At 36.3% G+C, this 11,492-nt stretch overlaps 1 long non-coding RNA gene across 1 annotated transcript; it reads right to left on the minus strand.

Annotated features, from left to right (window-relative positions):
- Positions 1-2,769: 2,769 nt before the first annotated feature.
- LOC113186576 (uncharacterized) lies at positions 2,770-10,747 on the minus strand. Its single transcript, XR_003301308.2, has 4 exons — positions 10,676-10,747; positions 9,213-9,368; positions 5,071-5,149; positions 2,770-3,208 (listed from the first exon to the last, which is right to left on the minus strand). It is a non-coding gene; the product is annotated as an uncharacterized LOC113186576 (long non-coding RNA).
- Between the last annotated feature and the right edge of the window lie 745 nt (positions 10,748-11,492).

The following is an 11,492-nucleotide window of genomic DNA, read 5'->3' on the forward strand; positions in this document are numbered from 1 at the left end:
TGGCATATATCCTGACCAAGCAAAGCAAAACAAAAAAAAAATACATCTTTGATGACTTTGAACAACACAGAAGTTAGTGTACTTCGGCCAAATGTGAAATAGCTAAATTTTATGAGCGATTTGAAACAAACTTGATGATGACCTTTACCCTTTTGTATTTGTTGCTTTTATTTTTGTTTGTCTCAAAATTCTCCTCAAATAACATGTAGTCAGAGGCTAATGTATCCCAGAGATGAAATGAATCTTCTAAACTCTTTGCATTTATGATCTCAGGAAAAGGTTTGCAATCCCACCAGCCCCTGGCCCCACTCCCATCTCACTGCTCTATTTAATGTGGTGGGGACTGTCCTCTCACATCCCCAGCTCCTATATGAATCATTTTCAGCATGGAGTTCTGATCATTATACACAAGGTCACTTTTTAATTAGAACAATATAGTAAAACATATGCTCAGAAGATAAATGAGGTACAAAGCTAGCTGTGCTACAGTGAACCCTTTTATTGGAAAGCCCTTAAAAATAATAAGCGTCATGTATAGTCCAGGGGCCTTTGCAACATATTTCAGTACAGCAAAGTGCCAGCCATCGTGAATGAATACCCTGTTATAGTGAACAATCATTTGGCAGCATAGGTTATTTTAATGGACACATCACTTTAAACGAAGCCTTCACCATCTGTTCTGCCCTCTAATTACAGATGCAAAAAGAACATAATTCACAATTGCATCATAAAAAAGTAAGATATAAGTGATTTAAATGCATGTGTATCTTCTTTATTCAATGCAGCATGCAGCTGTTATGTTGTTTTCATGTTTCAAACACAAATGAGGATAGAAATCGCTCTTCTTTGAGGGAGTGAGTTCCCCACTGCAGGACATTTGGGGATGTGAATGAATGTAAAACTGTGTGTTCTTAGAGCACTTTCATGTCACATAAGAGGCAAAGTGAGCCTGTAATGCACTCGGTGCATTACCACATCTGATGGAGTGCATGTTTGTGTTGAAACCTAATTTTCAGTCGGTTCCTTTCTAGGCATTGGTATTTCAGTGACTTCTCAGGTTAATGTACTTTGCCAAGAACCAATGAGTGGAGATGTGTAGGTAATAACAAAGGAACCCTCCTTCAGAATAAGTCGAGCCCACTGCTTACTCCCGAACCAGAGGCAAACTCTGGCATGAACCAGTGGAGTTCTTATATGAATCTATTCTGGCTTCCCAAGATTAACCCTCTGACAGAACTCCTTTCTTTTTTCCCTAATGTCTCAAAAATATTTCAAGACCCTCATATGGATTTACAATTTACTGATTACTTGTTTAGGGGAGAATGTCTTGATCCGTGAACTTCTGGGTGAACTTCTGGGTGAACTTGATTCGTTATAGAAACTCTAAAACATCCACTGATCCTTGATACTGATCCAAATGTAATGTTTCCAGTACAGAATTTTTCTTCTTAAAGAAAAAGTTTATTAATTTCATTCTATATATGCTCAATTTGCTTGCAAACAAAAAATGTAGGTAGTCAAATGAAATTTTAATAGAATTTATATTTCTTAGGGCTAACTGCTTGGGGGTGGTGTTTGAAAAACAAATGAACTGGTAAAAAAATGCAAATAAATAGTTTAAAAACCAAATAAATAATGTAAAGTTCTATATTGTAACCCTTTCAGAAATAAGAAAATATTTCCCAGAAAAATTCTCTTACCTTCACTATGGTCTAGCTAAGAATGATGCAAACTTTGCATAGTTAATAAACAGGTGTTCTGAAGGTGTTTATTAAGTAGTTTAAAAAAATTCCTCCACCCCCACCAATTTAATTTGCATTTCTAATTTGCCTAGCAATTATTCTGTCTTTGCAGATTAATTAGAAATAAACAATTGTTAGAATAGTCTCACTATCCAAATTATAATTATTCTATACAAAATGTACAACTTTATAAGATCATGTACTATGTGTATATGCATTATAGCTGATGCAAAAACTTATCAATTATTTATGGATATGTGTGTGTATGTGTATGTATAAACACAACAGAGATGATATTCAACAAAACATGCTTCATCCAGATGGACTTTACAATTGGCAATGCTTTCCATTGGTCAATACCATGCGGAACTGATTGCTGAGATTTTTCATGTTGCCTCTACACACCATTTACACAGAATTAAAGCATAATGTTAACCATGGTTACCTTTGAGTGGTTTTATCAGAAGAAAGTGATCTGCATGTCATCCTTTCACATTTTAAAATTTATATTTATAATTTCTTGAATAATTAATAAAATATATAGTTTAAACAAACAAACCAAAAAAAAAGAAAGAAAGAAAAAACAGAAACAAAATTGAGTGTTAAGTTACTCTGAACACTTTTCAACCTGTTGTTGAATATGTGTTTTAGTGAAACTCTGTTCTTATTGCTATAGACTTCCTTTATGATTTGCTTAGATCATGTATCAATTAAAATATAAGTAACCAGTGGGTCTATTATATCAATTAATCCATGAATAACTTGATACTATTATTTATTAAAATTATAAACATTTTTCAGAACTATATGTAGCACACAATCAGAAATTTTCATCAAAATTATCTTACCAGTGTTTCAATGACACTGTTGTTAAAGAAAGTACTATAGGAATGCTTCTCTGTTTCTGAGATTCTTACACTTTAATTAGTAGCAATATGAGAGAAGTAAGCACAATACATTTAAAAATAAAAAGTATTAAATCATTTCAACTTTATTCCAAAATATTATTCTTACACTTTTTCCTGACTATGAATTAAAATTTATAATAAATGAAGGACTAGGAAAACATGTTGCCTCCCTGTTATGGTTTAGATATGAAGTGTCCACCCAAAGTTCATGTGTGAGACCCTGCAAGGGGGTTTAGAGATGAAATAACTGGGTTATAAGAGCCTTAACCTAATCAATGTATTAATCCACTGATACAGATTAACTGGGTTGTAACCGTGGGCATATATGGTGTGGCTGGGGGGGGTGAGTCATTTGGGGTGTGTCTTTGGGATATGTATTTTGTCCATGGGGAGGAGACTCTCTCTCTCTCTCTCTCTCTCTCTCTCTCTCTCTCTCTCTCTCTCTCTCCTTCTCTGTCTCTGCTTCCTGGTGCCATGTCCTGAGGTGCTTTCCTCTGTCATGCCCTTCTATCACGATATTCTTCCTCATATCTGGCCCAGAGCAATGGAGTTGGTCATCTATGGGAAAAAAAAAAAAACAACTCTGAAACTGTGAGCCCCCAAATAAACATTTCGTCTTCTAAAATTGTTCTTGTCATGTCTTTTGGTCACAGCAGCAAACAAAAACAACAACAACAACAACAAAAACTAACTAACTAGAAAACTCCCCCAATATTTTCACTGTATTTCTTTGAATATTCAGAGATCTGTTTAAGAATGTTTAAACTATCTTAAAAATGGGATGGGAGGAAACTTTGGAAAATAAAAACAAGAAAATATGTTAACTGTCACTTTATTTTTTCTTTAAGTATTGGGGATCAAACAGAGAGTTTCATGCATTCTAGGCAAGTACTCTACCATTGAGTTATATCCTAAACCACCCTCCCCTTTCTTAAACTTAGCTGAGTGAGTATAACATTTAAATTCAGGGTATATGCTCAGTAATATTGGAATTGATCAAATATTAAAAATGAATGATTCCTGTGTGATCAACCCACACATATATTTTGGAAATATTCCATTTATTTTAAATTCTTATTATAGTCAATAACTTTTACTAGAAAAAAATATGAATTACAGAAAACTTGAATTAAAAGAATCATGTGTTGATAAGTGTCTGTGCTCAAGGCTATATTAGGAATTCATAAAAATAAAGTCAAGTAAATATTTCTGCATATGCAGCTTTCTGGATAAATCTGTTTAAATGGTTGTAATTCAAGTGAACATTTTTCCCTGTTCAAATATGTGTCATTTGACTCAGAAAGAAGAGATGGATAACTAACAAAATGTTTCACCTAAACTTTGTTTTTTATTTAAATAACGAATAACTTCTTTTTTTAAAAAAAATAATGTTAGATGTATTCAAATTAAAGAACAAAATAATTTGTAAAAAATGGTTGCTGATCATCCATAAATTTAATTTTAGTTCTAATGTTTCAGGACTATTAATTTTCACTAACTTTAACATGAACTTAAAAAAATAGTTGTATTTATTAAATGGCATGTAAATAGAATCCAGTTTTGAATCAAGGATATTGAATAGTATAAGATCAAGTTGGAGGTAAAAGGAGGTTTGTGCAGGGAGTATCACATACTTTCTTCAAGAAGAGGACACTGTACTGCCCCTGAAAAATGTCACATAATATTCATGAGAAACAATGGTACCCATTGTTAATGAAGTGTATCCACTAAGTGTATGAAATCTAAGGCTATAAATCCTCTACTAAGGCCACACCACCAAGTGCAACATTGATGTTAGTTTAGGAACCATTCTCAACAGTGATGTTCACTGACAACTAGAAATGGAAGGACATGAGTGAAGATGATGTTGATGGTGATGATGGTGAAGATGACAACAATGACTTTTAAGACTTACATAGCACTATGATGTATTGGACTCTGTTATAATCACTTTGTTTTTTTTTATTTAATCCTACTTAATCCTTCCAATGAAAGTCACTGAAACTCTAACAAAGACACACTTACCAAGATGAGGAACTCCAGAGAACCATGATTCTGTGAAAATCTTTGGCAACTCACATCACCATACCTATACCAGCTCTAATCCTCTCAATTGTAAACCAAACTCTGCTTAGCAAATAATTATGATTGGAATAAACAGAGAATGACAGGTCCAAAAATATTTCATGATAAACTAAAAACAGAAAATATCATAATTTATTTTATATTGGCATATATCATAATTTACATTTATATTAGGATATAAATGTATATACTAACCTATTTTGTCCATGGGGAGGAGAGTCTTAACCTATTATTTTTTTTATTTTCCAAAGTTTCCTCCCATCCCATTTTTAAGATTGTTTAAACATTCTTAAACAGAAATAAATATATTATATATACAATTAGTGTATACTAACCTATTTCCATATAAGCAGACTATCTTCAGGTATGTATCTAGAACAGTAGCAACCACAAAAGCTGAAACACAGGATCTCACTGCTCAAAATAAGAAAAAGTATTTTTAAGTAAATTGTTTCCACTTTGTGAAAAACACTAGGTTAGCCCCTATACAGGAGACAAAAAGAATTAATATTGATCCTCAAGGAGCTGATCACCCAGTTACAAACACAATCATGAACTCATAGAACTATAGTGATATGAGACTGAACAATGTCACATTTTTAATTAATTAAATGAAAAATCCCCAGTCATTTTCCTCTATTTTATGACTTCTTTTTACAACTTTCCTCCAGCTAGATAGCTTATCTCTCCTGCTGGGATTTCGCAATCCTTTGGGACTTTATTAAAGCATGCACCTCTTTGTACTGAGCCTGTCAAAACCTCTGTTTTCACATCTGTGAGATACCAAGGACCAACCTCAGAGTGTTGCTGTAGAATTAAGTCAATGAAAAAAAAAGTACATAATATTTTCTGGCATATAGTGACAATCATTGATAACTACACCCATATTACTGCTCTTACTACTATTATTATCATCTACTCCATACTCAACTTCTTGAGCAGCTTTATCATCCTCATATGATCATTTTAAGAATTCTAATAACTCCTAGAAGACTTCTCTGAATGTTTTATACTTTCTCAAATAGGAATGATGAAGCAGACGGTAACTGCCAAAGGTTAAATTAGTATCTAAGGGAAAAGTGTTTATGGTTTCTTCATGGTCTCAAAATAAACATGCTGCTGAAGGTGAGTTGAAATGTATCAGGGTCTCATTCTGGGTGAAAAAATGAGGTTAAGGGGGCTGGGGCTGTGGCTCAGTGGTAGAGTGCCTGCCTCACATGTGTGAGGCACTGGGTTCAATCCTCGGCACCACATAAAAATGAATAAATAAATAAAGGTATTGTATCCATCTGCAGCTAGAAAATATTTTTTTAATGAGGTTAAGGCATTAGTCATTGAAGAGTAACTAGAAAAGAGTCCTGTATCAAAGAATAGTAGTATTAGGTCTATACAAAATGTGTGTGTGTGTGTGTGTGTGTGCGCGCGCGCACGCGTGTGTGTTAGGTATAGTGGAAAAGGGAACTCATTTAGAGAGTTACTCCCCTGTTTAGGTATGAAAATCTGAGAACCTCTACTAATTGGGGTAACAGATATAAGATAAAAATCAGACTATAAGAGAAAAAAATTACAACCGGTTTAGATTACTGCTAACATCTAAAAGAAAAAATAATATTCAGAGGTGGAGGTAAGGTTTTGGGTTCAGACAGGAAAGAACAATTCAAATGAGAAAAGAAAAGAGAAAACAAGCCCATTTTCCTAAATGGGACCAGGACATGCATTTGAGATAAACTAAATTTAAGGTTTACAGGTTGTCAGATTGAACTTGTTTGCAAGTTATTATCATGTGAGGCTGAATCTTTACCTAGAGAACTAGAAACAACTAACTCCCTAATTCAACTGGTCCTTGTCCTTTGTAAAGTTGGTATCAAGGTACATAAGTAATCAAAGGCCTTCAGCAAAGTATCTTGGTGCCCACATTAGTGAGGAGAGGGACAAAAACCAATTCAGCCACTCTTTTTTTATGATTATACAACCATGGCCTTGGGTCTACTTGGTTTCTTCGCACAGAGAGAGTTCTTTGGTGTTGAGATCAAAAATAGTCTTATCCTTTAATCTGCAGCAGTATTCTATCTTTGGAAGCAAATGAGTGAGGGACATAGAAAGGCATTGCCAGCTCAATACAATTCCCAGTAAACCGACAAGAGTCACGTGTGTTTCTACAGACTACGCTGGTATGCATGCAAATACATCAAGGTACCCAAATTTGACCTAATATACAGGTTTCATATTATGCAAAGAGAAATAATTTTTTTTCAAAATGTAAGACCTTCAACAAGCCAGAAAACAAGTGTTTATTTAAAATATATTTTTTAGCTCTGATTCAGAGGAAAGACACCAGCCAATAACTGAATACCCACGGGGTCATCCACACGCTGAAGTCCCTTCCAGGAAAATTGGTTTATAACAGTAAGTTTACAAAACTATGTGTCCCCAAGTAGAGCTAAGAAAACTCCAAGGCGTATTCATTCCAATTCCATGACACAGCTCTAAATATAGAGCAGGGGAAATGCTTGTTCATGAAGACACATCAGATTCACTGGCCTTTCTAGATGCGGTACCAATGATACCTTAACTGAGATTATGCTCTTCCCTGTCCGGTTTTCTACAGCACTGTCTTGTTTGTTTTCTTCAATTACTTATGATCCAGGTCACTATTAGAAGCTGGGGACCAAGAGAAAATACTTATTTAGATATACATCTAGTTTGCCTGGTTTTTGTTTTTTGTTTTTGTTTTTTTAAAGAGAGAGAGAGAGAATTTTTTAATATTTATTTTTCAGTTTTCGGTGGACACAATATCTTTATTTTATTTTTATGTGGTGCTGAGGATCTAACCCAGCGCCCCGCTCATGCCAGGAGAGCACGTTACCACTTGAGCCACATCCCCAGCCCCTAGTTTGCCTGTTTTACAAATAAGAAAACGGAGACAGGTAAATTTTTGCCCAAACTCTATTAAGAGAACACTGACTAGGACTATGGTCTTTCCAGAACCCAACCCATTTCCCAACTACCTTATTGCTTCTCATGTTGGAGATCTTCAGAAGAAAATATTGAGGGACTTTCTCAATCTTGGGATTTACAGGATAACTCATGAAGTTTGTTCCTGTTTGAGCTGGGCACAGGGAGGGTATGCTATAAAGGGGGGAAAAACAAGTCCAGCCACTTTTGTTGTGAGGAGATATTCTCAGAGTGTTCTCTATTTTATACATTCACTGGCACTGAAAACTTGTGTCACTGTGTGCCCTCTGCAGAAGCATGGGCTAGAAGAGACACAGACACAGAAAAGCATAGAAAATTTTCCACTAGCTCATGTCTCATCATCTCACGAGAAATTCCCTAGATGCAGCCCTTACCTTCTCTCTTTCCTTCTCCTCCTCACTGGGGCTGCTGTTTGCACATCTTCAGCTATTTTTTTTTTCTCTGCTAAAATAAAATAACCTCAGCTCTTCATGTATGAAAGCTGCCAAATGATGCTATATATTCAAGAACCCAGAGGATGGTGGAACTAAAGACCCAGTGGTCCTAGGAAGAGGAAGGAAGCAGTGGGCCAGGCAGAGGCAGAAGGGCATAATTGGGTTCACACTACTGTCTTCCTAGCAACCAGATCTGGAATGTGAAAATTGGAGTGGTAAATTTCTGAAATAATCAAAGCCTTACTTAAGTATAATGAATATAAATATATCTTAAAATAATGAATTCAGTGATTCTGAAAGAAAAAAAAACAAAAGAAAATTACCTTCTTCAAAATTGAATATGTTTACTAATAAGTCCAAGTTAGTATCACATTACATTCAAAAGCTAACCATGATAAACTGAAAACAAATGCTCTAAGTTCATGAGGTGATGCACTGGCTTCAGTATCCTTCTAAAGAGAAGGTTAAACTGGTCAGTACTATATTTCCAAAAAACACGTTTCCCAACTTGCAACTATTTGGTTTTAGATAGGCATGCTTACTTGAAAAATTCATAGAAAGTATCAAATATTAAATTCTTTCCCACCAAATGAGATACCTTCAAATTTTAACCTCAAGCAAAGTTCTCTAGAATGCCATTGTAGCAGAGTTGTATAGAATGGAATTTTTAAAATAGTCTGAATCAGTAATTTCTAAAATATATGTTCAAAAGTCAAACAAATATTGAGTGATCATAACTGGAAGAGGACTCTAAACTGGTGAACTTGAAGTGGAATGGAAGGAAACCCAGCTAAATATTAAAATCAGCTGATATGTAGTTGATCTGAGTTTCAGTGTTGGTGTTTAAACAGAACATTCCTCGGGCATTCATGTCTCAGTTCTGACGTTTCTTCAGCCTGGGTGGAAGAGGACTAAGGGTATTTGAGCTTTCACATTTCCCTCTCTGCACATAAAACACTTAGATAGCTCTTTGGGTCTGGGTGCTCTAAACTCTCAGAACCTACTCTGGATACAGAGAGGCCTAAAGGGAGACAGATGCTTATGTCTGGGGATAGCTCAGATATTACCTTTCAGGAAGCCTCTTCAGAAAGTGAGAAGAGAGATCCAAAGTGGCAATCTGCAGTCAGAGGATTCACATTCAAGCAGGGTGATGCTCTTCAGCCAATCCAACTTGGTCATAACCCATCAAAGCCAATTGGGTTCCATGTTCTGTATTTCAAATCCTGACATAAAATGCAATAGTACAAAAGTTTTATCTATGCTGACACCCAGATAGCTACAAATGAATAATAATAACAGTCATATGCAATGGATCACAGAGCTGATGTGGTTCAGCCATTAGCACCTAAAACACTTGAATTCTCACCTTCTACTTAACGTTGCTTGCTTTAAAGTCGTATTACCAAAACATTCTCAGGAAAGCACTGTATTTTTTGGTCTTGTGATAATCAAAAGTACCGTGGTGGTTTTTTGTTGTTTTTTTTTTTAATCTTTTAAATCATACAATTGCACACATTTTCAGTCTTGCTTCCTGAGTTCATTTTTTTCCCCTTTAGGACCATTTCCAAAGATCTCAAGAAAATGAAAGAAACCACTGTGCGCAAGCTGGAATGCATGAAAACCATACCATCTCCTCCTAGAGGGCAAGGAACAGATCCCACGACTCTGTACTTGTCCCTCCTCTACCCCCTCAAGCCACATTTCCCTTCTGCACCCGCATAGCTTCCCCAGCCCCAGTCTGGCCTTGCTCCCTGGCAAAGGGGACAGTAGTTATATCTCCTGGGGCCAGGATGTGAGGCCTGGGAGGAAATGTTGTCTTTGGGGAAATAGCAAAATTGTGTGACTACATTAAAGTCAACACTATTTATCTTCACCTCTTGTCCTATGGGCTGACAAAGGGACACCACTGTTAGGCCCAGCCCCCGTGCACAGCTGCAATAGAAAGAAGGCAGGGACTGGTACTTTCAAGTGTCAGACCTTTTGTGCTGACTACTAGTTTATGAGGCTGATGTCAAGCATTGCAGTCAATGAAGTCTTTGTGCTAGGTGTACAGGGCAGGACAGTGGAAAAACTGCCCTCTCCTATATCCCAGGCCCATCCATCTTCCCCTCACCCTGTTTCTCAACTTTTCTGTCTCTTGAGCAGACAGAGAGAGGATCCCTCCTGGGTTAATGTACTGGAAAATTGCTCTGCATGTTTATGAGGGGGTCCCTTCCAAATGAAAGAAAAAAGGAAAGGGAAAAAAAAAACGGGAAGAAGAGTCATTTTTCCCACTGAACTCATTGGCCTTAAGCTTGTGGGTCTGACCCTGATTAAGAAAATCTCAATGTCCTGCTAGGAGGTTTATTGTGAAGTTTGGCAGAACGCACTTCCGATTGAATTTTTTTATTATTTATAATCACAAAGTGGTTTTGGACAGCTCTCATCACCCACCCCACCACCAGCTCCTTGGACTCCAAAGGCACAGCATACATGAACACACACACACACACACACACACACACACACACGCTCGGGTCCAAGCCCTTACCTTTGAAGAGGCCTCATCCACTCACATCCCTGGATCTATTCTCTTCCTCAGAGGAGCTGCTTTCCCCAAGGCAATACCCTATAAATAGCAAACATGCTGTTTTCCTACAATTGCATGGAACATTGGACCATGTGAACTTTGCCATGGACGGATGTGGAAACCAGAGAAGGCTGCGTTACGTGATATCACTCACTTGCTTATTTTAACTTTTTTTTTCTAGCTAAAAATAATATTCTTTATCTCTAACCTCCTCCCCCATTCCTGTGTTTTATTCTTCTACAGGAGGTTTTAACCTAAAACAAAATGTCACATGAGTGGTTAAGACATCATCAACTATGTATGCTCCTGAAATGAAGGCCTGAAGTGGCACTAGGAGATTTTTCTAAAACCCAGCTGAGTTCTTCTAGTAACTTTCATGCAAAAGTCATGGGAAATGGGAACAAGGAAGTGTGAGAAATTACAGCCATTGTAAAACATGCTTTTTAGAAACCAGTAGACACACAGCAAGTATTCTTGAAAATGAAGAAAAAAAATAGTAATTTAGCAGCCTGGTGTATTTTTTTCTTCCTTCAGCCAGTTTTTCAAAAATTATTTGATGCTTCTGTAGATTATTAATTTAGCTGGAGAAATTAGAGGTGGAAGATATTTACACAGGAAGACTCCACTTCTCTGGTAACAGGGAAAAAATATAACCAGATTTTTTTGAAAGCATAGAAATGATTCAAACAAATAAGTTTAATAAAGAGATGGAATCAATGTTCAGTCTTCAGTTGCCGTGGGATTATGAGTTCTATCCTCCCTGTGAGTTCAGGACACC

The sequence above is a fragment of the Urocitellus parryii genome, chromosome 6 (assembly GCF_045843805.1).
Source record: "Urocitellus parryii isolate mUroPar1 chromosome 6, mUroPar1.hap1, whole genome shotgun sequence".
Lineage (NCBI taxonomy): Eukaryota > Metazoa > Chordata > Mammalia > Rodentia > Sciuridae > Urocitellus > Urocitellus parryii.